Source organism: Columba livia, chromosome 4 (genome assembly GCF_036013475.1).
Source record: "Columba livia isolate bColLiv1 breed racing homer chromosome 4, bColLiv1.pat.W.v2, whole genome shotgun sequence".
NCBI classification, from domain to species: Eukaryota; Metazoa; Chordata; class Aves; order Columbiformes; family Columbidae; genus Columba; species Columba livia.
In genome coordinates, this window is record NC_088605.1 from 8,423,907 (window position 1) to 8,445,758 (window position 21,852).

A 21,852-nucleotide genomic window follows, 5' to 3' on the forward strand; every position below is an offset into this window, starting at 1 on the left:
CTTAGGAGTTGGGGTACTACTCTGCATTTAGGTATTAGTGCTCAGTGTTGTGTATTGGCAAGCATGTAGAAGGAATACCCCATAGTGCAGAACAGGTCTACAGTTAATTAACACACTTCAAGTTCATGGTATGTAGGGTTTTATTGTGGTTTCTGCACCAACCTGAGGGTGTCAGTATGACAATATTGAATGCCTGGCTCCAGAAGTTGTGCTGCTGCATGTTTTCTTTAACTTGTACCTTAGGAAAGTACCAGATAGTAGCAGAGAAAAACAATTAGTCATGTAACAGAGTGTATGACAGCAAAATTTACTCTCTGCCTTAATTTCAAAGAGCAGGAATTACTCCAGACTGTCTTGGGATGTTCCTTTGTATATAGACTCAACAATAAAAGGGAGATATCTTGTATTTGGTCTAATTTGTGAACTGTCTTGCTCATGTGTGTTTTAATCATGGCAAATGATCTCTGTTAAAGTCCTCAAGGAGTACTGAGGCTGCAGATTGTTGGCGTACATGACATAAGGTTCAGCGTACAGCCAAATGCTGGACCTGCTTGTTCCTCTGTGGTGTTGGATCATCTCAGTAGCATGATGAGCTAGACAAGCTGGTTTAAGGAAAAGGGTGTTGACTGGACAAAACTCCTGTTTTGCAGTGGGTCACTGTGCTGGGCAGGTTTACTTTGTACATCTTTGTCCTGGTTTTGTTAAAGTTTCTCTTTTAGTGAATTTGCCTGTCAGCTAAAGCTTCATATTAGCTGCATTTTCCTGGAGAACCAGATACATGTTTTGGTAAACATAGCAATGGAATGCGAAGTTATTGATAAACATGGATGGACACCTTGTGCGGGGGCAATGAGAAACAGGTAACCAAGAAACCGACCATCTGTGTATAACATCCCATTCATGTGAATACTTCATATAAAAGTGGGGGATCGTGGGGATCTCGTCCCCTTTTCCCTTTTGCTCATGGCTGACATTAGGAGAGGACCTTGCGAGTTGTCTCTGTGAACTGAGGCCTAGTGACAGACTGAATCCAGCTCCAGTTGCCTGCAGAGTCCAGTCCAGGATTTCGGGTGCCGGCTCTCCAGTTGCTGAGACTTTCAAGATTGGTTTTGTACATTTTGTATTATTTTCTCTATTCTTATTAGTAGCTTTCGTAAAACATTGCTAATTTTTCCAACTCTCTTCTCTCTGTCCTTTCCCTCCCGATTGTCTGTCCGCAGTGGGAAGGGGGGAGGGAGGGGCAAAAGGGGGAAGTGGGGGAGGAGAGGAGGTTAACAGTACATCTGCCAGAATTTTATTGTCACCCCGCAATCAAAACCCTCGACAATCTTGCACAAAAAGAGGGATAGAAAAGGGCAGCACGTTTCAGCAGAATCCCTGGCTAGATTAATTGAAAGCTGAACTTGCTTTCATGACTTCATAAACTTGCATTATTAGGAATAAAACTGCAATGCTAAAACTTTCCACAAGATGTAGCTGCTGCTCTTTGAAATATTGGCTGCACTAGACTGGGCTGTGCTTCAGCCCATTGCAGTGCTGGACATCATTCCTTTCGAGTTGTGCTTCATGCTAATAAGATCATTGTTTTGATGGATTCCTGTTGGAAAGGATAAAGAGCTATGAAGTGGTGTATGCCAACAGATTGCAGGTAATTAGGAACAATGCTATCTGGAGTTCTTGTGCTGCAGGTGCCAAGGTATTATAGCGCTATGTGTGTCTTTAGGCAACTTCTGCATGAGGGAGCACTGGGATCCTCCTTGCCGTTCTCCTATTTATGCAGAATGTCTCTGGTCCAGTAGTTTGCTGGGTGAAGGGACAAGAGCTGCTAGGTGTAAAAGGGAGTGGAGACTTTGAACTTATTTTGTTGTGTTGCTTGAATATAGCGACATTACAGACATCACTGGTGGATGTGGACACAGTAGTAGTCCAGTAGAAACCAGCATACCAAATACAGGTGCTGTGTTACTGTTGTTGCCTGACAACTCTTATTTGGTCTCATATTACACGTTATCAATAACTACACCTTGTGTGGCCAGTTATTGCCTGCTGATATTAGATAATGGAAACTGCACTTCAGCGTGATGTGGAAAGATAACACGCCGCACGTCTGTCATCTGTGATCCCTGTCTGTGAAATCTGCCTGAGGCTCTGCTGTTCCCTGGTTGTCTCAGTACTTAACACTGATGGCATGTGAAAACTGAGGCTTAAATGGAGATTGCTGTAGGTGCCTGGACTCTGAAGAGGATGAGTGGGCAGTTTTTGAACATTAGTCTACCCCAAGGTTGAGCTTCTAAGCATTACCTGGCTTTTGGCTTGAATAGCTATATTTTGTTTGCCCAAAGTGGGAGCACTCTGCATTTTTAAGCTGCTCAGAAGGGACAGCTTATTTTTCTCTGCAGGTGGAGTGCTTGCCTCCAATTGAACTGAGTTGGGCGGGGAATAACCTAATGAAATTTAACAAGGGCAAGTGTAGAGTCCTGCATCTGGGCAGGAACAACCCCAGGTTCCAGTATAGGTTGGGAAATTACATATTAGAGAGTAATGTAGGGGAAAGGGACCTCGGGGTCCTGGTGGACAACAGGATGACCATGAGCCAGCACTGGGCCCTTGTGGCCAGGAAGGCCAATGGCATCTTGGGGTGTATTACAAGGGGAGTGGTTAGTAGATCGAGAGAGGTTCTCCTTCCCCTCTACTCCGCCCCAGTGAGACCCCATCTGGAATATTGTGTCCAGTTCTGGGCCCCTCAGTTCCAGAAGGACAGGGAACTGCTGGAGAGGGTCCAGCGTAGGGCAACGAAGATGATTAAGGGAGTGGAGCATCTCCCTTATGAAGAAAGGCTGAGGAAGCTGGGTCTCTTTAGTTTGGAGAAGAGGAGACTAAGGGGGGACCTTATCAATGTTTATAAATATATAAAGGGTGAGTGCCATGAGGATGGAGCCAGGCTCTTCTTGGTGGCAAACAATGATAGGACGAGGGGTAATGGGATCAAGCTGGAACACAAGAGGTTCCACTTAAATTTGAGAAGAAACTTCTTCTCAGTGAGGGTGACAGACACTGGAACAGGCTGCCCAGGGGGTTGTGGAGTCTCCTTCTCTGGAGACATTCAAAACCCACCTGGACATGTTCCTGTGTGACCTCACCTAGGCGTTCCTGCTCCTGCGGGGGATTGGACTGGATGAGCTTTTGAGGTCCCTTCCAATCCCAAACTTACTGTGATACTGTGAACTGCCACTCATAAGAATTTAGTATTTCGTAGTTCCTAGCTGAAAAGTATTTTATAAATATTACCTTGCTCATCTTAAACAACTGTAATCTTTACTATCCTGATGCTGGACAGTCCCCTTCAGAAGAATTCATACAATGCAGATGACCAGTTGCATGTTAATGAGCTTGTGTGAGCTGCTGTGTGTAAGATGTGTGTGTTTCAGTAGAATTACTATACATTTACAGAGATAACAAACCAGACAGCTTGGTTCTTACCTTATTGCTGCTTACTTACTGAGCTTCATCTAATGAGAACTGGCCTCTCTGCAGACAGGTAGTAGGAGGGAAAATGATACTGCCTGCTGCCTCTGTCATATAATTTTATTATTTATATGAACAGTTACTAGGTGCTGTACAAACCAAGGATGACAGTTCTTGCTCTAGACAGCCTGTTCCTGGTCCAAGTATGTGGGAGGATTTATTTTATTTTAGAATTGATCAGGGTGGATCAAAGGTACTGAAGCTGCTTGCATGTTCTAATAGCATTGGTGTGTTTATATTAAGGGCTTCCAGAAATCGGTCTTTTAACACCTTTTCATGGTGTTTCTTGCATTTTGAGAAGTCTTCAGGGTACACATCTGTCTTTGGACTCTTCTTGAACATTCTGAATGTTGGTAATATGTGCCATATACCTACAATGATGCTGCTCAGTCTCTCCTTTAATAGGACTTTTTCTTCTCTTAGGTTTCTAAAGCAAACATAACTGTGTAGCCTTGTGGTCCAAAGTCACCTTCTTTTCAACCATTTCTACCCCTGTTCCATCAAACCAAATTTTCAGCAGAACACTTATCTTGTGTAGTTAAAGACTTTGGTTCAGAAGCCATGGCAGAAACCCTGCTGGATTCAGAGAATGTCTTTAGATTGGTCCTAGTGGGTTGAATTCTGACCAATTTTCTAGTCCTTTTGTGCTGCTCTGACAGAACAGAATAATTGAAGAAATGCCATAGCTTGACATGAAGGAATTTCAAGAGTCATATTGGTGTAAAACTGGAACCAGGCAAGGCTGTGAATCAAACTCTGACTTCAGCTGAGCATTTAAACATGCACCTTCACTTCTAGGGTTGCAATTTATACCTATGAAACAGATGTAACTCATCTTTTTTTCCCTCCCTGTTATAAAAAATTGTGCAGAAGAAAACCAGACAAATGATAGAGCATCTCCTATTTTTCCACAGTAGGGAGGATTTATTACCTGAACCAGTAAACAACTGAGCATTTTAATGCAGAAGTGGGAAATTAACACTATTTTGGCATTAGGAAACAAGCTTAAAAATCATTTAACTTCAGCATGCTGTATGAGGAGCTCTTTGCCTTTTCAGAAGTCATTAGATCATGACATGACTAATCTTTTTAGAGTTTTCAAAGAGCAGCGTGGCTTTGACTTTGTCAAATGGATCTGTCACAGCACCTGCTTTCTTATGGATTTCTTTTCCTTTCCAGTAATACCTAGTGCAGGCAAACTAAATGTTCCACAGGAGGGAAGTGAAGGAAGTTCCTCATAAGTTTTATCCTATTTTTTATTATACTGCCAGTAAAATTAATTGCGTTTTACATCAGCTATTTACATTTCAGTGCGTGCTGCCAGGTTTTTTGCCAATGATGCCTTGCTGTTTGAAAGTTTCTCTAGTAGTTTGCACACTCAGAACCTGGGTCTGATTTTTCTCTCTGTTGGCAGAGAGCTTCCCAGTGATAAAATTCTGTTGTCCTTAAGAGGGTTATTGTGTAGCTTTATTCATCTCTATGGAGTTTCTCCTGGCTCTTGGTGTGTAAGAGGACTGTCCCTTGGTCACTGTCACTTACCAGGAGTGGATGGAGCTGGGGATCAGCTTGTCTGACTATGTGTGATAGGTCTCTGTGGCCCAGCAGTAGCTGTGACTTTAATGGGGTTGATGCACATCATGGGTTGCAGCAGGGGACTAAGTGTGCTCACGTGTGTCCTGTGACTTGTTCAGCCTGAGGAAGGAGCCACTGGGGACAAAAACATGGTGAATATTCCTCTCTTTTTCTCTTTAAATCCACTTAGACTTGCAGTGCAAGACTGGGGGGAAGATCTTCAGACCTTTCCAATACTCACTTCCACATTGCCTTAGTCCTTAACCTGGTACCTAGCCCTCTTGTACAATGCCAGGGTCGACTTCAGACTGTTCTGGAGGAAAATGGTACAGGATGGCATGAAGCTATCTAATAAGTCATTTCACTTTCTTTTTGTATTCCAAGCTTGCTGCATGATATTGCATCCTGGAGCTCAGTTAACTGCTTTACTTTATCCTTTTTCATTTCTTTTAATGTCTTAAAAACCAGATTGCTTTCTATTGTCTGATTTAACTTGATCCTCAAAGAAACAGTTCCCCTGCAGTGCCATGTCTTTTCTTATGTTTTCCAAATCAAGAGCCTATATCACTCTCTCCCAACACAAGTTGTGATTTTTGAATTCAGTCAACCCATTTCCTTTTGGACAAGTTCTTCAAGGCAGTTCTCCATTATTCCATCTGGGGAATACAGCAGCAAAAAAGAGAAAAAAGCTAACAGAAAGGTGATGCTGGCTTTGGGGGACTGAGCAGCATATTAATCGGCGTGAATGGGCTGTGCATGCTGGATGGCACCGGTCAGGTCCTGGTGGTGAGAGAATCCAAGTGTTTTCAACTAATTTCTTTTCTGGGATTTGTCCTCAGTTTAAGTAGACAGGTAACATTAAGGAAAAACCACTACCATTAGATGGTAGACCCAGAAAAAATAAAGGTTTTTTTAAAGTCACTTATGCAACATTCCATCATGTGGGAAGTTCTACCACTTGTCAGTCTTTTGGCACCTGAAACAACATCCTCTGCGTTTCTTTCCATTAGCAAACCCCACTGGACTGTGTTTGGGAGCAAGCGACAAGTGTTACCCTGGTTTGCACTGAGTCGTTGTGCGGGAGCCTGTGCCCAGCAGCTGATAATTTTATTTATAATCGTGGCGCCACGATTCCCCGTTCCATTTAAAAACATCGTTGGTGTTACTGAGGGAGAACTATGTTTGGGTTGGAAGAGAGGTAAGTGCTAGTCTAAAAATAGCTCCTCATCCTAACTCTTAAACTGCGCTCAGTAAAGCTGGGGAGACAGAGATCATAGAATCATAGAATAGTTTGTATTGGAAGGGACTTTCAAAGGTCATTTAGTCCAACCCCTGAATGCAACGGCTGCTTTGTTTTCCTAATCATGGTGTTTTTCTGCTGCTACCCTGATTTTATTTCTGGTACTCACCATGGCCCTCAGAGCATAAATGCAAAATGTTGCGGGATATAATCCATAATATTAATCAATAATGTTGTTTATTGGATCTTGCAGTGAGGTGGAATTTGGTCCTTTGCTGGGTATGATGGTCTAGTTGATGGCAGCTGAGTTTGTGTGTTGGGATCCAAGTACCCGAGTAGTAACGTGCTGTTGGAGAAACCGCTTTGGTGGTGGTTTCTCTGTGTCTCTGCTTCCACGGTGGTGACTAGAGATTAACGTCTGTTGCTTTTACACAATGCACTTGGAGGTTTTCGGTTCCAAAAGCCGAGTGTGTTACTAATATTTTCCATCTGATGGGCAGCCCAGAGCTAGCACTTCAAATTCTGGCTGCTTAGATCTCATGATAGAAAAGCCGTTGTTCCGATAAATGAACTAATTAACAATGAAGCATCACATCTGGTTGAAAAACCTCTGCTGTAGTTTCTATGGAGACTTCTGTAAATAAATAAAATAATTTCCAAAACGATGTTTTGATCAGCAGTTGTTTCCAAACAATGGAAAAAACTGGGTCCTAAAATCTGAAGTCTCCAGCTGAGGTCTAGTCCCACTGGAATCCGGGATATCAGGGCTGGCACATTTACTCTGGATTTAACTCTTTAATGTAGGTGGTGTACAAGAACCACCCACCTCCCAAATAGAAACATGATTAAAACTGACCTGGAGCTTTTTGCGTTACCTGTGATAAGTGATGGAGGAACTGTCTCTGTTCATAGAGCCATGGTACCTCTAGACTAGATAGGGCAGTGAACATCACCCCTTTATAATGAAAAAAATGTGCTGCTTCTAAATAAAACTGGAAACAACCCCATGTTTTCTGTAAGATGAGGGTTTATAAGGACTCAGTGAGTGGTGGTTGCTGTTAGAACCTTGAGCAGTCAGTGCTGGGAGCCAAGCAGACGTACCTCATGAGCATCCATGAGGACCAGGCATCCTGGAGCCCTCAGCAGCCCGTACCTCACCACACATCATTTATCTGGCACCGACAAATCCATTGCTCAAACTCATGGTGTTTCAATACTTGGAGTGACTCAACCTGGGTACTGAATGTAATTAACCTCTTTCTGGTGCCTGAGGTCCTTCCAGTGACAATTATGCAAAGGGGGGCCTGGAGTCAGTTTGTCAGCCGGGGGTCTGTAATTCACTCCTCCGAGTGCTTTTCTCATCTTTTCCCATAAATCTCATCTGAGAAGCCCTGGAAAAGGGTCTGTGCTGTCAGCTTAGAGAACTCCAGAGTGCAGAGGCCGAAGGAGGATACTGGTGGTGACACCAGCTGGTGATGTGGGACAAGGTGACTGAGGAATGTGTGTAACTGATCAATAGCTGTTTAAGGTGTGAATGTACCATGAAATGTCATTGGCATGGACTGAGAATATTATATGCATTCAGACTGCATGAGGAAATATTGGCAAGTATCTGTGTTTATTTGAGAGTAAACATGGGTTGTGTTTGGCTGGGTCCAGAAAGGGTGAGAGTCCTGTCTGGAAGGAAATGGGTCTCCCTGTGCCCTAATCTTAATTTCCAGGATTAGGTCTGATCTGAAAATCCATGCTAACTTGGGCAGGAAAAGAACTGCAGCTGGAAATGTTGTCAGGATACATGACTTTTTCTCTATGCAGACATATATTAATACATACAAATGTACATTGTGTGTGTGTGTATACATGCATCTCTGTAAGTGTGATTCCTTGATTTCTGGTCAAAGCTGCCCGGGACATCAGCAGCAATGTAGATGATGCATGCATCAGTCTGTTAGGAAACACAGCTAAAGGTTTCTTTTAATATCCATCTATTTGTTTCTATCCCAGCATGTGCTGGGCAAGCTGCTGTTTGTTGCGGAGCTGGTGTTCCCTGGTATCCTTGTTCTACAGGGGATCCGTGAGGATGAGGCTGGCTGCGGATTATTGACTGTTTACCCTTGCACAAGAAGCTTAACTCGCTCAAAAGAGAGATCTTTAAAGCCATGTGTGAGAAATAGGCATCTGACTTTTTTTGCTTTATTATTAGAATCAGGGTCTGTCTTCTGAGCTTATACAGGTGACCAAACTTCCTTACCAAGCCCAAAATATTTGTGTGCTGAAAGCGACCAGTCTTGAGCTGTGTGCCATGGAGAAGAGAACAGTTCACAGGTGGGTGATGAGAACTTCTCAGAGGTCCCACTGCAAAACAGGAGTGGTCCTGTCACACAGCCTGGTCTCAGCCACTAATGCTCTGCACTACTGGGATGTGGAATGCCCCTCGCAGCCCCTTGGGGCTTGTCAGCTCAGAGAAGTCCTGCTGTAGCTAAACAAGAGGCTCAATGCACTGATAGGAAAGCACTTTGCGTGTCTGTTGGGTGTTTTTTAGTTGATTTGCATGGATGGACAGGGAGCAAAGCAGCTTGATTGCTGTAGACGATTAAGCTACCTGTACTGCCTGTCCACGTGTGAAACTACTCTGCACTTTCATTACTTGATTTGCTCACAGTGATATTCAATTTCTTGGCATTGTAAGGAATATTATTAGCAGGAACTTTATCCTTCTGGCAACCAACAAAGTAATTACTTCAGACTTCATCCTTCAGTTGGATTTTGCTGTGATTTGTGGCTGCAAAATCCAGACAATGTTAAAGAAATGGATAAAAGGGATTTACATTTACATTCTTGCAAGTAAAATGAACTGCGGCTTGGGTTTTAGTTTGATTAACAATGAGTAAAATATAAAGGAAAGGACTGTAACCCAAATATTGCAGAAAAAATCAACTGGATAGGCCAATTTGAGTTCCAGGTCTTCTGGTATGGCTCAGGCAAGGTTGTGGGTCCCTGTGTTAGCAGTGAGCCTGTCTCTAGGTCTATACAAGTGTGCTGAGAGGGATTTGAGACCTGAATTAGTGGCAGATGATGATGACAGACCCCAGAGCTCAGGGAAGGCTGCTGGCAGCATGCTGTCTGATGGACACAGGGCAGAATGAGCTGGAGTGACCTTCAGCCTGTGGTTTACAAAAGGCTGGGGCTCCATGAGAGGTAAATACATGCTGTAAGTGGGATTGGATGCTCCAGTTACTAGTTCACACCTGTTTTGGTGTGCTGGTAGTCTGCAAATAAGAAAAAGAGAAACTGAAGTTGCTTCTTCCTTATTCCTTGGAATGTTCAAGACAGACCAAACTGCAAGGCAGTGTATCCTCACCATCTGCAGCAAGGCATGGGAAGGAGTTAGGTTTTTGCCTTGACTGTAAAACTGTGTGCTCTGAACTTGCTTTATTCCCACTGCAAAACTTCAAGGACTTGGTTAGCACCAACAGAAACCAGCATCATCTCAGTAGTAGTGATAAATAGATCTAGGGTGTGCTTCAGTATGACTCTTATGCATGGGAAGATAGAAATATCCTGGTATGATAAGGGCAGATCCTCAAAGGGGTTTAGGTATGTCATTCTTACGGATTTCAATGGGAATGAGGCACCTACCCATGATGAAGAGCTGAGCACTCTTCCTCCTCTACATGCTGAGTTTTTCCCAGGTGGAGATCATAGAATCTTAGAATGTCCTGAGTTGGAAGGGACCCACAAGGATCATCGAGTCCAACTCCTGTCCGTGCATGTGACAACACCACAGTTCACACCATGTGTCTGAGGACGTTGTTCAGTCTCTTCTTGAACACTGTCAGACTTGGGGCTGTGACACCTCCCTGGGGAGCCTGTTCAGTGTCCAGCACCCTCTGGGTGAAGAACCTTTTCCTCAGGTCCAACCTAAACCTCCCCTGGCACATCTTCCTGCCATTCCCTTGGATAATCTCCCAGACGGCAAAGTTGGGGGAACCTCTGCCACTAAGCTGCACTCTGCTGCAATTTCTTTTTGCTGCAATACTTTTTAACTTATATTTTTTAAAGATACCTTTAGAATCACATGGCTGAAGCAAGCTGGTGTCACTGCAGTGGAATCAACCGTTTCTCTGGCTGAGAGCTAACCTGCCTCCCAGCTGGTTCCCCAGCACAAAATGTACTTCTCCAGGGTGGGAAGCTGGTGTCACAGCAAATTGCCTTTCCTTTTCATCTCTCTCTTCACAGCTCTGCAGATGGATCAATAGATGATTTCCAGCTCAGCTTTCTTTTTAGGCCAGTGGAGAGATGATCCCTCCTTTACAAAGAGAACTAGTGAGGAGGCACAAGAAATCCCCCTGGATTAGAACTGCTGATGGGTCACAGCAGAAAGCAGAGAATGAATTGAAGGAAGGAATTGGTAGATTTGAAGGACTGTGACTTCCAAAGATTGGCAGGTTGGGGCCATGTTAAAGGTTTTCTTTACACACCCAGGACTTTTCACTCCAAACAGTCTACCTGACTGAGGGTCTGACATGAGCCGTGAGCACATTGGGATCAAGTCCCAATTATTTTCCTCCATCCTATTTCAAGTCACATCCACCCTGATAAAAGCAGTGAAGAGCCAATATCTCCTTGCACAGAAATAAATGGAGTTGTGAAACTTACCGTGTTAACATAATCATCTTCATGAGCCCCAGGATGGCTCTGTGGGACCATGTGTGTCCTAGCGCATGTCCCTTACACAGACACCACGGGTGCGGGGGTACCTTTGTCTCCAAGAGTGGAGGAAGCCAAATTCCAGAGGTAAGTGTCTGAGGCACTGTGGTCTCCAGCCCGTGTCCCCATGTCCCTGTGGCTGCCCAAAGCACATGGTGTGTCCATGGGCAAGGGCTGTTTTTGGCAGGTGGCTCCTGGCCTGGGCAGGGTGGCTGTGTCTGCAGCTGGACTCTGGATGTACTGAAGGTGGGAAAAGTGCTCTAGCAAGGCAGGCATGTATCTCAGCTCCTGCTTTCTCTTGCAGGTGGGAATCCAGACATTTCCCGAGCCCAAAAAATTATTGCAATTGACCTGAATTTTGCTTAGACTTCAAATTTTCAGTCTTCTTAAATGAGTTTTGAGAGGCACTCTCTTGCTGAGTGAGACGGAGAAGCAAAGCAGGGATTTTATTTCCTCCCAAATCTTCTTTTTGCAGACACTGGTAAGGAAACAAGAAGTTTTTTAGCTCTTTTTTGCTGTCAGACTTTTCTGCTGAGAGACTTTTCTGCTTATGCTTATTGTCACTTGGGACTGTGCACACCAGCAAGCGACTGACTCTGCATAATAAATTGGAGGCAGTCTGAAAAAAAGCAAATAAGCTGCAGTTTTTTGGGAGTTCAAAAAGCATATACTCCAAAACCTGCTTGTCTGTATATTGACTGTTATTTCTAATTGCCAAGGAACTGCGTGTACGCTTTTGCTTTTTCAAAAGACCATTGTGTGTGTTGTTGACAAGAGGCACTTTGGCTCCAAAGTGCTGCCAAATAGCCTTGTCCAACAGAGAGAGATTTTCCTCTTGGTTTCTCTTCTCCTTCTCTCCTCTCCCTCTATCCCTCTCCCCACTTTTCCCTCTCTCCTCTCCATACCTCTCTCCCTATGACATGGGATATGGGGCCAAAGGCTGCTATGTGCAAAGCGTTGAATTTCAGACTGTGCATTCAGGGCTGTCATTTGTCTTTCTGGCTTTTTAACCATTGAAGGGTCCAGCGCTATGGCAGTGACCTTAACAAGGTGGCAAGGCCCTCAGTGTCACACATGAGCAATGGTTGCCTGTACAACGTCGCGAGAAGGTGGCAGCTTTGATGCAGAAGCACCAAAGGTCAAGAAATCAATGCATGCACATAAAGGCAGGCATTGTTGTCAATGGCTTTAATCTTTACTTAATATAAAATCCTTCATTAATATAATTGTGCTTAAATAATTTAAGTGCAAAGTTGTTTTGAGTCATGATTTGAAGCAACAAATGTTACTGGGAAAGGCAAGGAGATAAAGTTATTTTTGCTGAGGAAGTGTAATATGAAAGGCAAAGGTAGAAAGCCTTTTTCCCTTGGATTTTGTGCCTCTGGTTGTAACATTCTTGTTCAGGAATGTCAGTTAATGTTAAATAATACACTTGGGTGACTTTTGTAGGTGGAAACCAGAACAGATTTCAAAGGACTCCAAAGGAGGTCCTTCATAATGGAAACAAATAATTGCGCTTTGTTTTTTATTTTGCTATGTTTTTACCTTATTTGTGACCAAGAAACTTTAAATAGGCTTTCTTTGTTTGTCTACACTGGAGCAATATAACCAGGGAATTTGGCAGAGTCCCAGATCCTGGCAGCAGCTGCAATAAAAGCTCACTGAGCAAGTACAAAAAAATAAAATCACACAGTATCATTTTTAACTTCGATTAAGTTGTGCTGAATTGCTCCAAGGGAGGTAACGACCAGCTCTGAGGGGTTCGGACCAGCACGGGATGTGAAGGATGTTTAACTTGCAAGCGTTTGCTTTGTGCTGTATATGTAGTTCCCACTGCTAGGGAAACACTTTTTGTCAAAAGCCCACTATTAAAAGACTTTGGGGAATAAACTTTGCAACAACGGGAACAAATAAAAACCTTTATACCATAATGTGCATAGCAAGCCACTGCCAAATCACAAAGCTGAATGTGATTTAAAATGCTCCCTGCCATCCAAGAATGGGGCTGTCTTGGATTTGCCAGCAAGTGGCTGAGCAATGCTGGGGACTGTCATCCTCAGTCATATGCTGTGTCAGGAGGAGTAAAGGGGTGCAGGGCAAGGTCATGCTCTTCTTTTAAGATGACCACAATAATGCTACTGCTCCTCTGTGGTGGGACTCTAGGGAAGTTGGCACCTGCTATTTTGGCCTTGTGTGCTGTGAAATGGGGTTTGGGAGGCATCCTGGAAGCAGGCACATCCAAGAAGGGAAGGAGGCAGCCAGCTGAGCGATGGGAACCACCACCAGCTCCTTAGGTGGTTAGCTGTGGGTACCTGAGGACATTTGGCTGTTTGTGTCAGCCAGGCACGGTGTGGGGGTTAACATGAGTCCATGTTCAGGATGCCAATAAATGGGACACATTCATGGGGATGCCCCCATCCTTGGCTAAGGCCTTGGGGATTTCTGGCTGTGCACTGAGCTGTTCTTATCCCTCTTCTCCACGCTGTTCCTTGGTTGTTCTGCACTGGTGCAGTAGTTTAGGGGTGACCTCTTCCTTAGGATGGTCTTTGCTGGTTTCTGGCTGTCTCTGTGACACCTCTTGACCTCATTAATATTTATAAATATATAAAGGGTGAGTGTCCCAAGGATGGAGCCAGGCTCTTCTCCGTGACAACCAACGGTAGGACAAGGGGTAATGGATTCAAACTGGAACACAAGAGGTTCCACTTAAATTTGAGAAGAAACTTCTTCCCAGTGAGCGTGACAGACACTGGAACAGGCTGCCCAGGGGGGTTGTGGAGTCTCTTTTTCTGGAGACATTCAAACCCACCTGGACACATTCCTGTGTAACTTCATCCAGGTGTTCCTGCTCCAGCAGGACTAGATGATCTTTTGAGGTCCCTTCCAATCCCTAACATTCTATGATTCTTTGTGAGTTACCTCTGAATACATGTTCAGAGAGCTGTCAGCCTTCAGACGCTTCACGTTTACATTTTTTTTAGGGTGCAGACCTTTCTCTCAATGCCAGGGATGCTGAGGAATGCCAGGGACATCAGGGCACCAGAGTCAGCCTGTCCTGGTCTGCTCACTCCCATGGGAGAGGTGGCAAAGCTTTGGGACCACAGTTGAGGATTGTTTCTCCCTTATCCTTTTCCTGGAGTAAAAACATTCTTACATGGTGAGGAGAGGACTGGAGGGGAAAATTCTCTAATCCAGTCTAATTCTAGCTGGATTTGGGGCCTGCTCAGACACCAGCCATTACGCTGGAGAGCGCCAAAGCCTCAGTCACCAGAACTGCTTTTTTCTTGCCTGATTTCTGACAAAGGAAAGCAAGGACACAAAGTAAGCTTCGTTCCCCCTGTGCTATTGTCCAGATTTTAAGTACTTTTTCCTTTCTGCATCACTGAACAGTAATTCCTTATGAAAATCTTGGGTTTCATGAAGAGCTCTGTCTCAAGCCAGAAGGGGTTTATACTTCTCGGTTCATATGCAGATGCCAAAGTTCTCAGCTGTGGAGCAGAAGTTTCTACTCTGTCCTCCATTCCTTAGTTTCAAGTGAAAAGCAAAACAAAAAAAGCCCACACAAAAAGCCAAACCAAAACCCAAACCAATTTTATTTATTTTAATTCTTCCAATTGCTGGAGTCCCAGTTGCTCATGAAATGACTCCTCAGCCTTTGCATTCCTTTGGACATCGTTCTTCAATGCCCTGCTTGATTCATAGGCTTCTCAACACAGTGAGACATTAAAACTGGCTGTGTTTTTGTTTCCTCCACTTTATCCCATCATCAGCCTGTTATATACACTGCACTTGCTTCTATGTTGGTCTGAAGGGTGTTTTTTCTCTAGAAATCCACCACTCACAGGAGTCCTGGCACTGGTTTGCTTTGTTTCCACATGGTTTGCCTGCTAACATGCTGCTCCAGACCATCTCTGGCCCAACCTCTGTCATCACATCTCACAGACACACAGGCCGATGTAACTTATGTGCCTTACAGTGGAGATTTTTAACTGAACGCAAGAGAGCAAAAGCTGTGGTGAAGACACAGATTTTAACTGAGGTTATGTTTTGCCTTTCTGCATGTGTCCCAGGCACAGCAGGAGGACTCCATGTGGGGCTGCAGATCAGTCCTTGCACCAGGAGCTTCCCTGAGGGTGGTGAACTCCTTGACAGCAAGGAGGACCAAACGTGTGCTGGTGAGACAAACTGGGATGCCAACAAGGTCCTGAGCAACCTGCTCTGGCTGACCCAGCTTGAGCAGGGGGTTGGATGAGAAGGTCTCCAGAGGTCCCTTCCCACCACAGCTGTGCTGTGACTCTGTGATAAGGACTCTCCTTGGGGTGCCAGTGGGTTAGGACTAAGTCTTGCCAAGCTGCAGGGGTCCAGCTGTGGGGAGATGGGGTCCCACTGCAGTGGGAATTTCTGAGCATGGACAGGGAGTCAATGGGAAGGACATGGCTCAGGGCAGAGCCTACCCACAGCAGCTTGTCACTCATATTAACCTGTGTTATTGCAAATAAGGAATGCCTGTACTTATCCCTTTGTTTCTGGGCAGGCTCCACTCTGTTTTATCTTAATTTTATATTTTAGGCTACCTGAAGTGACCTCGCCCTGTTTTGTGGTCTTTTCTAGCTGTGGAGGTAGAAAGCTCATTTCTTTTCCCTCTGCCTATACGCATTTCCTTGACACTTCGTCCTTTGTCATCTCTTTTTGATCTAACTTAAAAAGTAGGTCTATAAAATTTTGTTGCTATTGCTATATCTTGCTAGCAGCCCCTGCATTTATTTTCTTCTCATTCGCTATATTAGGAGCAATATTTTCACTCTGTTGGTGCAGCATTTTGTCTCGTTGTTTTCAGGACAGAAAAGGAAGGAGCTTTGTGTGGTGACATTGTGTTCCTCAGGTTTGGGGTGGTTTATCACCCAGAGGTGGCATGGAACAGAGCTGGGTGGCCAGCTCCAACCCAGCCCTATGTCTGAGTGGGTTGGTTTCCAGACCTCTGCAATGATGCAGCCAGCCTGTGGCTGTAGGCAACAACATCAAAGGATGTAGAGCTGTGAAAAATGCTGCCAAATCATTATAAGGAGAATTAATCACCAAATTGCTAGTTGTAGCTACAACTCAAGGCATAGACACGTTGAATTCCTGCTTCTTTCTTAGAGCATTTCCCTTGGGAAACCTGTGCTCCTCCTGTCGTTCCTGGGCAGGTGCCTGCCATTTGCAGGATCTGGCCATTCATTTGCTAGCCAAGGCTGCTTCAGTAGTCATTCAGTGACAGCTTTCTACTTTTCCAGTAATGTCCCAGTTCTGCCAGATCATCTTTCCTGGTTATCTGCAGAACCCACCACTTGCAGGGCTGGGAGGGGGCTGTTTCAGGGTAAGACCCCTCCCCACAGACCTGTTGCAGCAGGGTCACATCTCCATGCTTCTCCCTCTCGTTTATCTACAATGTTGTTAGAGCAGAAAGGAAGCTGTTCCCACACTGGTGACCTCTAACTTTGGTCTGTCTGTGCTGCAGTGAGGCTACAGCTTCCAAAACCCTGCATGGGCTGTGCCCAGCTGGACACTGAGCAGCTCTCCTCCTCCTTCCTTCTCCATCACTCACTGAGTTTTGCTTGTAGCCTTCAGATCTGTCATGTTGATGTGTGGAGTTGATCCTATTTGCTGCCAGGTCAATGGCAAAACACCTAGTCAGGCAACCCACAAGGCCAGACTCTGTTCAGGTGTGGTTTTGTGTTACTTATGGTATTACTAAGCCACCAAAAAGCACAGAGGCAGATCTTCACCTCTCATAGCTAATGGGATTTCTCTGAAGATGCAGACGTGTCTCCATTGCTCTAAGCCCTGTGAATGCAGCTGGCAGATTTGGTCAGAGATTTGTTATGTGTCTGGGTGCCCAGAGAATGAGAGGACCAAGCCAGGATAAAGCACTCAGTGTCCACACATGTTGAGTGAGAGCTACCAGCAATGTGGTCAGTGGTTACAGAGGTCCAGGATGGCCCTTTTGGGCTCCAGGATAGGAGAGTCATTGCAGAGCTCCAGGATAGGACCTTTTGCCCATTGAACCTATCTAGGAGAGCAGAGGACCTGGGGTTAGTAGTTTATGGCTCAGCAGACTCCTGTTATTCCAGTGCTTCAGCAGCAGCTTCTTTAAACCTTCACCTAGGGCTTATTTAGACAAGACAGGGCACAAATATCTGGCCAGCCTGGTGTCTCTGTGGGCAGCCTGGCTGGAGATCTGCCAGCCAAAGGGTGAAGGAAGCACCTGATGTGAAAAATTTATCACAAGGCTGTGAATGCAAAGTTCTTCTCATGTGAGGACATCAAGGAGAGGAGAGATGTTTGGTCCTGTTGGTTTTATTTATGAAAACCCACATGTTTTCATTGGCTGCTTCTGTAGCACGTCAGGAAACAGAATAAACCATTTCTTAGGGAACAGCCAATGTTGGACAGCATGCCATTCAACTTCCAGTGCATTTCCATTGACTTTCACATATTTGTGTCATATTTCTGTTGGCCTGTACTATAATTTAGGCACTTGCTTCTATACCTCTTCGGTAAAGGTTTAAACAGTATTAAAATCCCATGGTGCTGTAGACTTGGGCCTGGCTAAACTTTTTAGGATCTTTAGCTCTGCTGACTTTTTGTGTGTGCTGTATAGTACCATTGGGTAAAAAATCTGCTTTTGCAGTAAATGGAAGCCTGTTCGTATTTATTATGTTTCCTCTTGCAGAAATGTCAATAGTCATGAGAAAATCTTTACCAGCAAGAATCTGTGTGGCTGGTAATTTTTTATATTGGTATTTCTGCTTTCAGGAGCAGTGGATTGGATGTGTGTGTTCACACACATCTGCTGTATTCAGACATCATCATTTCTGTACCATCTCCAGTGTATCTGTAGCAAAATGACAGTGTGGAAATCTCAGAGGGAGGCTCTGATTGGCATCGCAGGTTGGTCAGAGGTCATTGTCACAGTGGACAGATGCACAAGCAGATAGAAATTAAACTGATTTTTATTTAAAGACCTGTAGTATCCTCAGATATTATACATTACATTTGAGTATGTTGATAAACATCACAAAGATCACCTGGTCAGATCTTTGGCTTTGAGGAAAATGCTAAATCTATGAATATTTTAAACTGCAACCTATGGAAAAAGTTCCCTCCTTGTATGCACGCATTTGTCATCACTGCAGACAGCCTGCAAGCAGCAACCATCACACATACCTTGGTCCCTCTCTCAGCCTCTCTCCAAAGGGAGTGCTGGGCACACATGTGCAGGTTTTGTTCCCGATTGCCCGCTTGTTGAAACCTGTATCCTGGCTCATGAAATTTCTGAATGCATTTAAAAACTCCAGAGTCTAAATAAATTATCAATTTGAGGTTCTTACCATATGTTTTTTTTTTTTTTTTTTTTTTTTTCTTAGCTTTTTTGCCCCACCACAGTGTCTTGAAGCTTTTGCTGTTCATCATGAGCTGAGCATCTCACCTGTGTCCCTGACTGCAGGGGCTTCATCTTGAGGAGCAGAGCCCCATGTCAAGGCCATGTTAAACTAGTGAGAGCTGGAATCAGTGAGTGGCCCTGAACTGAACATATATCTGCAAGTCTGAAAAGCTGGTGCATTAGCCCACCTTGCCACCCCTTTTATAACAGTGACTGACAAAGCTTGGAAGGATGTTTATACAAGAGCCAGCTCTCGTTATGTGAATTGAACTTCTGCTCCCCTTTCCTTTTCAATCTGACATCAAAACACTTCAGTAGAATAAATATAACAACTATATAATACCTGCTATTTACTTTTGACCCACTTATTTGCTACTTTACAGCATCCTTGCCCTGTTCAATCACCAGCCATTTGCTCTGTGAGTCAGCTGGCACTTTGCTGGCAGAGTGCTCAGGATACATCCCTGATGTGACCAGATCCTGGGCTGGTGGGCTGAGTGTGGGGGCAGCCTGTTCTCTAGCCCTGCCTGACAGAGGGCGAGCTCTTGAAGGCTGGAAGTAAAAAGTGATTCCAGAGGGGGAGTCATCCTACTCAGGATCCTTGGGATGGGATGAATCACAGCCCCAGCAAGGCTGGGTGGAATCTCAAAGGTGGGTTTTGCAATCTCATGCTCCAAGACACAGCTGACTCCCATAATCACCTGAAATATCCCCCTGAACCATTCTTGGAGGAGGTTAGACTTGTGGTGGGGAATCCGCAGCCATCCCAGCACTACTCTTGCCCTCTAACCTTTGTTTTTCCAAGTGCCCATGGGGCTGTGCCCCACGTACCGGTGTCACTGAGGACCACTGTCCCAGGGTCCCTGGTGACTCTCTGGTCACACCTGGATGTTTCAGCCAGTTATAAGGTTTCTGTCAAAGAAATGAAGCCAGACTCTGCATATACCTGCACATCATGAAACTGAAGAGCAAGTTTTTCTGTATGTACTATGCAAGTTTTTGCATATCTATTATGTCAGAAAATATGTATTTTCAGACACTGCCACCAGCTGTGCTATGACTTCCCACCCTGAATCTACAGGGGAGATGGCCTGGAGAGATGCCACTTGACTGATTCAAGTGCAAAAACCTGTTCATACTCCTGTGTTATTTCATCTCTGCCTTAAAGAAGAGGATTAGCACTCCATTTAACAGCTCTCTGTATGACAACACACCATAAATTAAATTCCATATAGAAGGAAGTATGTGAATGTCTGGACTTAGTCCCTGAGTCTTTCTATTAGGAGTAGAGCAATATCCCAAATCAAGATGTTATGAGGGCTCTGGGCTCTGCCACAATTAAAGCATCTTCAGATTTGAGGTGTGACCCAAGTCAGAAGGCCCTGGATCTTTCTACTCTCAAAACCAAGCCCCAGAAATAAGTGACAATAGGCTACAATGAGGAAACTTGCCAACCTGCTTGTTTTCCAGGCAAACCTTTTTGGGGTGGATACATGCAGGAAGTGTCCAGGATGACTACAGAAAGCCATGAAGAAAAGACCACACGTGGATGAGGGAAGGAGAGCTTTGGAGCAGCCTCTTGCTGGTGGCATTCTGGAAAAATCAGAGGGAGGAGCTTTGGATGTTGTTCCTGTACCAGTGAGGCCAGTGTCTGGCCTTGGGGCTGAGACCTCATGCAACCAAAGGCTGAAGAAGACCTGAGTGAGGTGCTTTTGGGATCTACAGAGGGTTTAATGGAAAGACATTAGAAAAAGAGGAGACTATGTGATTAATTCAAATTAATTCCTAAGGGCTATTGCAGCTTCTCTGTAGTTGGAAGTATCTCCAACTCATTAAATACTTGATGCAAACTCTGAAATCCTGCATTGACAGATGAGATTTGGGTCTTATCTTATGATGATCATTACCAATAAAGGGGGAGAAAAAAGCTACTGGCAGGAGGATGGACTAACAAGAGATGGCAGACTGGACACTTAGACTGCCCTCTATAACCAAAACCTGGGGATATTTCACACAAAGTAGTGGGCTGAGTGAGGAGTGCTGGCATGATTTGTGGAACTCATTATGCAAGACAGCTTGAGGTCTGGAAGCTCAGCTTGAAGAATCAAATGAGCAGAGCTTGGAAGAAGGTAGGGAAGATCCAGAACCTGGTTTCTCATCTCTCCTCTTGCCCTCAGAAGAGTCCTGTAAGAGACATTAACCTTCAGTGGTAGTGGATGAAGGACAAGGCTCTGGGCCATGTATAACACAACGGGTGTGAGAGAACATTAAAGTTCTTTTAGGTTTCCTTCACTAAGCTGCCTAAAAAGAAAAGAAAAAGCTAAAGGTGCTTAAACCCCATTGTGAAGTCCTCCCGGGCTGGGGAAATTTGAATGGGAAAACTCGTAAGCCCCCGACTGCTCTGCACAGGGATGAGTGGTACCAAAGCAGCACACACACATACATGTACATATTATGTCTCTCTCACACACACAAATATGTGAGTGTGTATATATATATATACATACAGACACACCAATATGTAGGGTTCAGAGTTACAGGCACTTCATAGGTCTATGCTCACTCAAGAATGTGGTCACTGCACACAGGCATTGAAAGGCCAATTACTTATTCCTGCAGCATTGCTCAGCCAAGGAAAAATGGAACAGAAGTGTTATTTCTGCCTCTTATTAAAAGGGCACATTTTCTTCACCATGAGGGTGGTGAGGCACTGGAACAGGCTGCCCAGAGAAGCTGTAGATGCCCCATCCCTGGAAGTGTTCAAGGGCAGGTTGGATGGGGCTTTGAGCAACCTGGTCTAGTGGAAGGTGTCCCAGCACATGGCAGGGGGGGTGGAACTAGATGATCCGTAAGGTCCCTTCCAACAGAAAACCATTCAGTGATTCTGTGATTCTATGAAATACAGGGCCCTGTCCTGACTTCAAGTACTCTGATTGTCTCCTTCACTGTAAGGGACGTAGTCTGGATTATGCTGTCACATAGAGATAGGGATCTGTCCTGTTATCTGCTTCTATGTTTCAATCTAATTATCAAAGCCTTTGAAAGGATGGTCGATCTTTAAAATAATAGTTGCTCTCATGAATTGTTCCAATGTGGTTCAAATTGGGCTGTAGAATTCATAACTAAAAGGAATGTGCATATTTTAGTTCATCCCAGATTCAGCTGCAATGAGCATCTCCATTAATATGCTGATTTATTCCCATACAGTCCTTTGTTACTCAGAGAGAGAGAGAGAGAGTAGAACAAGATCAAAGTCATGTAGTCCTGGCACTTCTTCATCTTCTGGGAAATTTCTGCTCCCTCCTGGCAGGAACATTTGCTTTGCAATTGTGTCTCTGGGACCTGGTAGTTGATACTCCTGGGTACCCAAGACTGTGGTGTC

At 44.6% G+C, this 21,852-nt stretch overlaps 1 long non-coding RNA gene across 1 annotated transcript; it reads left to right on the top strand.

Moving 5' to 3' along the window:
* Window positions 1–1,261: 1,261 nt before the first annotated feature.
* On the top strand, window positions 1,262–18,810 carry LOC135579319 (uncharacterized). Its single transcript, XR_010472073.1, has 2 exons — window positions 1,262–1,648; window positions 18,454–18,810. It is a non-coding gene; the product is annotated as an uncharacterized LOC135579319 (long non-coding RNA).
* The last annotated feature ends 3,042 nt before the right edge of the window (window positions 18,811–21,852 follow it).